We start from the raw sequence: 6,000 nt of genomic DNA, 5'->3' as shown, positions 1-6,000 counted from the left end.
AATACAAAAGTAACATCAAAGCCAATAGGTGGGCATGTCAGGATGGCATATTTACTCAGAGGTCATTAATTTTATCCATGCATTAAAGAAGTTTGCGTGCAGAAAAGATAAGCTATGTTAGATTAATTACTTAAGTTAAAATGGCTTATTTCCTCCAAGAAGGGGGCAGGGAAAAAGACCTCTCCTGCTGACGGAAAGAAAGAGTGAACTGGAGATAGGTTTATATAAGTGGGCATGAGGATGATACCTAAAGAAGAGCTGGACAAAGAGATAGTAAAATAATTCAACCCAAAGTACAATTTAGATCAGAGAAAAGAGATAGGAGAAGGCTCAACTAGTAAAAGGAAAATTTCACAATTTGATCATGGCCATGGATCCATAAAGAAGAGAACAACTAAACAGACCATTACATCTTTTGAAAAGCTGGAGATCGGAAGTATAAATGTCTTTTTTGTCATTTCCCCCTTTAATTGCAGGTGAGAACAAAGCTTATCAATTATAGATTATCACTTCCTTAATCAACTGATTTCTATCTTGCAAGGAAGATACAAGTATAAAAGCAAATATAGTTGTGTGCACAACTGTAGAAGCAGGGACTGTACAAAGTAAGAATCACTCAGCCAAGGTTCAGTGACAGGTTAACTCAATAACTTAGTTGGTCTCTTCTACCTAGACACAAACAAATTTCCTCTCTAAGGACCCAGTCCTGCAAGCTACTCTGTGTGAATGCATGGGTCTGCCCTAAGTGGGGTGACTTGCAGGACTGGAGCCCAAATCAGCAGCAAAGAATAAAACCAGGGCAAAGCCAAAACTGAATCATCTCTCTACAGCCAGATTCCAAGCTAGAACTTCACAAAAAATGGCAGGCTCAATGGAAAAAACAGGATTAATTCAGTTAAGAAGCCCCCACTGCTTGGTTTCTTTGCTGACAAAGCTGGATGGAGAGCAGCTAGCAGGTAATGCTATTGCCGCGGCCATTTCTACCTGATGTCAGTACTAGGAATCATGGTTCCTTTTGGAGCTGTGTGTGATAGATCTAGCTGAGCTCCACCAGACTGCCATGAAGGGATCCATCTTGCTTAAACCTGTGGAGACTGAAGAGAGTCCAAGCACTGCTACTGGCTTGGTATCTCTAGGCAAACTCTCACGCTGCTGATCATTTAGCTGATCATTACACTTTTTGCATTCACTGGGTCATGCCATCTGAAGTGTCTCACACCTGAGAGTGCCTATCTGATAGCAGATTGCCAAAAACAGGATAAATGCCCCAAACTATTGGCATGTTCTATAATTAGATTTCACCAACCCAGGCAGCTGCATCTTCTCCATTTTGTCTTCAATCCCACTTCCTACCTCTGGAGCAACTTCTTTATAAACTGAAAGAACAAGGAGTACCTGGGGCACCTTAGAGACTAGCAACTTTATTTAAGCATAAACTTTTGTGCACTAAAACCAACTTCATCGGATGCATGCAGTGGAAAATACAGTAGGAAGATATATATACACAGAGAATATGAAAAAATGAGTGTTGCCATACTATAATGAGAGTGATCAATTAACGTGGGCTATTATCAGCAGGAGAAAAAAGAAAAACTTTTGAAGTGATAATCAGGGTGGCCCATTTCCAACAGTTGAGAAGGAGGTGTGAGTAACAGTAGGGGAAAAATTAGCATGGGGAAATAGTTTTGTGTAATGCCCATTCACTTCCAGTCTTTATTCAAGCCTAATTTAATAGTGGCCAGTTTGCAAATTAATTCCAATTCTACAGTTTCTCGTTGGAGTCTGTTTCTGAAGTTTTTTTGTTGGAATATTGCGACTGTGAGGTCTGTAATTGAGTGACCAGGGAGGTTGAAATGTTCTTCGACTGAAACATTGAACGAAGGACTGAATGACTCAATCCAATGTGTTCCAGAGGGATTTCAAGCCAGCAAACTCAGTAAGAATCTGAAACATGGACTCTGAAGTCTTTGTATAGGGCAGGGGTCGGCAACCTTTCAGAAGTGGTGTGCCGAGTCTTCATTTATTCACTTTAATTTAAGGTTTTGCATGCCGGTAATACATGTCAATGTTTTTTAGAAGGTCTTTCTCTACAAGTCTATATCGGAGTCGGCAACCTATGGCATGTGCGCCAAAGACGGCATGCAAGCCGATTTTTAATGGCACCCTGTTGCCTGCCGGGACTCTGGCAGGCAGCAGGGTGCCATTAAAAATCCTGCCCAGCCCGGCCCGCTCTCCTCCACCCTCTGCTCCCCCCGCAGGGGCAGGGAGCAGAAGCATAGGCGTGCACACGGGGTGGGCAAATGGCCCCACTCTCCCGGAGCGGCAAGCTGCGAGGTCCGCGCTCCCAGGCCAGAATGCCAGGCCGGGCGCAGCAAGCCACCGGCCCCTCCCCCGCATTCCTCCCTCCTCTGGACCCATGCTGCCGTGCACGCAGCGCTCTGGGTGCTGGGGCTGCGGCTGCACGCTCCGTGGGGCAGTGTTTGTCTCTGTGGGAAGGCAGACATGCTCCCCCCACCCCCTGAGCCATGCCGCCGCATGCACAGCGCTGTGAGGAGTGGGGCTGGGTGCTCCCATGGGGCAAGGTGTCTGGCTCTGTGCAGAGCAGAACATGCTGCTTGGAGCCTCATGGTAAGGGGTCCGGGGCCGGGGGGGTTGAATAAGGGGTGGGGGCAGTCAGGGGACAGGGAGCCGGGTGGGTTGGATGGGGGTGGGATCCCGGGCAGGGTGGTTAGGAGTGGGGGGGTCTCTGGAGGGGGCAGTCAGGGAGCAGGGGGGGGTTGGATGGGGCTTGGGAGTCCAGGGGTCTGTCAGGGGGTGGAGGGGTGGATAGGGGTCAGGGCAGTCAGGGGACAGAGAGCAAGGAGGGTCCTGGGGGGGGCAGTTAGCATGGGAGGGTCTCTGGAGGGGGTGGTCAGGGGACAAGGAGCTGGGGGGGTTTGGATGAGTCAGGAGTTCGGGGGGGGCTGTCAGGAGGCAGGGGTGTGGAGAGGGGTTGGGGCAGGCAGGGAGCTGGGGGGGATGGGTTGGGAGTTCTGAGGGGCCTGTCAGGGGGCGGGGAGTGATTGGATGGGGCGTGGGAGTCCCTGGGGTTGGTCTGGGGGCAGGGGTGTGGATAAGGGTCGGGGCAGTCAGGGGACAGGTAGGGAGCAGGGGCCTAGGGGGGCAGTTAGGGGATAAGGAGGAGGGAGGCTTAGATAGGGGGTGGGGTCCTTGGGGGCAGTTAGGGGCAGGGGCCCCAGGAGGGGGTAGTCAGGGGACAAGGGGTGGGGGGTTGGGGGTTCTGAGGGGGGCAGTTTAAGAAGCTTCATTTAAAATTAAATTAAAATGTTGGTCTTATACCGCTGGCCTGCTCAGCCCACTGCTGGTCTGCGGTTCTGTTCACCTAGGCTGGCAGCAGGCTGTGCGGGGCCGGCAGCCGGGTTGCCAGACCGGCAGTGTGCTGAGCTGCTCAGCCCGCTGCCACTCAGGAGTTCCATCCACCGGCTCCTGCCAGCTGGGATCCCGGCTGCTGGACCTGCTCAGCCCGCTGCCGGTCTGCGGTCCCAGCCCTGCCCACATACAGTGGGTACCTACCTTCTCACTGGTTCTGGCCCATTCTCCTCCTCTCTCTGCACTGAGCTGAGGGTGGGAGTGCACTGAGCACAGGGCTGGGGGTAAAGGGTCTGGCCAGGAGCTAGAATGAGGGAGGGGGCTCAGGGTTGGGGCAGGAGGTTTGGGTGTGGGGGCACTTACCTGGGCAGCTCCCATTTGGTGCGAGGGGTGCAGGTGGAAATGGGTGGTGGTGCAAGAACTCCCATTTGGTGTGAGGGGCGGGGGTGGGGGGTGTATGAGGGGTGGGGGGGCTGTGTATGTAGGGGGGTTGCAAGAGTCAGGACTAGGGTTGAGGGGGGGTGAAGGAGTCAAGCAGAGGGCTGAGTGTGTATGAGGGAGGTACAGGGCTCAGGGCAGGGACCTGGGAGGGGTGCGGGGCTCAGGGCAGAGGGCTGGATGTGTGTGAGTGGGGGTCAGGGCTCAGGGCTTGGTGTGTGTGACGGAGGAGGTCAAAAATGTGTGAGTGGGGAATAAAAAATTCCTTTGCAGGAGTACAAGAGGCCGAGGGGCGGGGGTGGGGGGAACAAACCACACAAATAATGGATTAACTCAACACTGCAGCTAGCAAGCTCAGTCCAAAAACAAAACACTGGTCCCCACCCAAAAGCACTGCTCACAGCCAAAACTTGGCTAACAGCCAAAAAAACTGGGGGGCTTAAATGTGCCCAAGTGGCCATTAAAAAAAAAACATAAACAAACCCTAAGTAAAGCAAAGCAGCAAAAATAGCAGCAAAAACAAAGCAAATAAGGCAGCAACAGTAAAAACCAACAACAAAAACAAAAACAAAATTCTCCAGAGCCAGTGTGTTTTAGGCAGCCGAGAAGGCCGCAGCAAGCCAATTGGGACTGGTACAAAAACCACCGGACACAAAGGACCCTAAACGACATCATCCCCCAAAAAACCCAGAACTTAAAAACCCTCCCGAAAGCTAAAGCAATTCAAAAATTACAGTGGAATCCCTGGATGACCTGGGCCCAGGGCAAAAACTCCTGTTTACCCCTCCCCCATTTCTTCTTACATTAGACCCAGGCCTAGCCAGCCTTGGGTAGTGCGTGAGTGAGTATGAAAGTGGGCTAAGGCTTGGGGCTCTAATGCTTTCTTCCTTCCCCTAAGTAATGTAGAAGCATTCCCAGCACTCTCTGCTGTATTTTATTATTTTATGAATAAAGCTTTAAAATTTACACACTTGGTGTGCCTCGTCATCTCCTCCCCAAAAAAATCCTGTGGCCCAGCCTAATCAACTATGGCCCAGGCAAATTGGTAACAAAAATGTCACATTTTCAGTGAGGGCTGCCCTCAGTGTCCCATGTCACAACCGTATCTTACATTCCAGGCTGTTGTCCATTGTAAGTGGTTCCCTGGGTGATCCCCCTTAGCTGCCACAGGGAGACCTAGGGGAAAGAAATCTGACAATACTAGAAATTTGTTTCTTTTTACCTATTTTTGTTTCTCTCCCTATTTGGACATATTTTACCTATGTTTAATGGGTAGGATGTTTCCACTACACCCTCATTTGTGCACGAACATCCTCAATGGTAGTACAATCTAAGGAATGAAGCCCCAGTCTTGCAAACTGGTCCATGTCGGGAGACCTCCACCATTAGGTGGAGCCTTATTTACTTGAATTAAAGTTTGCTCATCTGAGGCAACTTTCAGGATTGGGACCTATAGATTAGAATTTTTCAAAGGAGCCTAAGGGAATTAGGTGTCCAATTCTCATTGGCTTTCAAAAGAAACATAAGCACAAGGCTTTATTTAAAAAAACAAATCTAAATCCTGCTGAGATGTATTTTTTAAAGGGTCCATAGTGACAAGGTCATGAATTAAAGGAAAAATATTTTTGAATACCCACAGGAATATGAAACAGCTTCAAGATACCATAGTTTGTTTGTCTCTCTTTCAGATTTGGTATCTTTCAAACTACATATCACATGAAATTCTCAAATTATGAGGTTAGACCTTTGAACAGAATTTCACACTCCAAGATATAACTAAACTGTGTTTATAAGTGTCAAGGCTGATTACCCACTCTGGCACTTTGAGTGCAGAAGGTGGGGGACCACAAGGATTTTTAAAAATTAATACTGGCCCCTCCAGACTTGTATTAAACTCCCGAGGTTACAGCTTTTCTCTGACCTTGTATGGGTAGATGCTGCCACCACCCAAGTGCAAAAACAAACAAGCAGAACAAAACAAAACAAACCCTTGGGACCCAGGAAGGCGCACTTGGAAATTCCTCCCTGTGGGGTACCCGCAAGCTCTTTCACCCCTGCTCCAGGGAAGAGCTGAGAAAGAAAACAAAGGAAATCAGCTGTTGCCACCAGCTAATTAAACAACATGCACAAACCTCTTAGGACACAAAAATTCAATCCTGTTCTTAAAAAAGGTAAATGTTATTAAAAACAAAA

The sequence above is a fragment of the Gopherus flavomarginatus genome, chromosome 1 (assembly GCF_025201925.1).
Source record: "Gopherus flavomarginatus isolate rGopFla2 chromosome 1, rGopFla2.mat.asm, whole genome shotgun sequence".
Taxonomy (NCBI): Eukaryota; Metazoa; Chordata; order Testudines; family Testudinidae; genus Gopherus; species Gopherus flavomarginatus.
The sequence above is the reverse complement of the archived record's forward strand: the minus strand, read 5'-3'. Positions refer to the sequence as shown.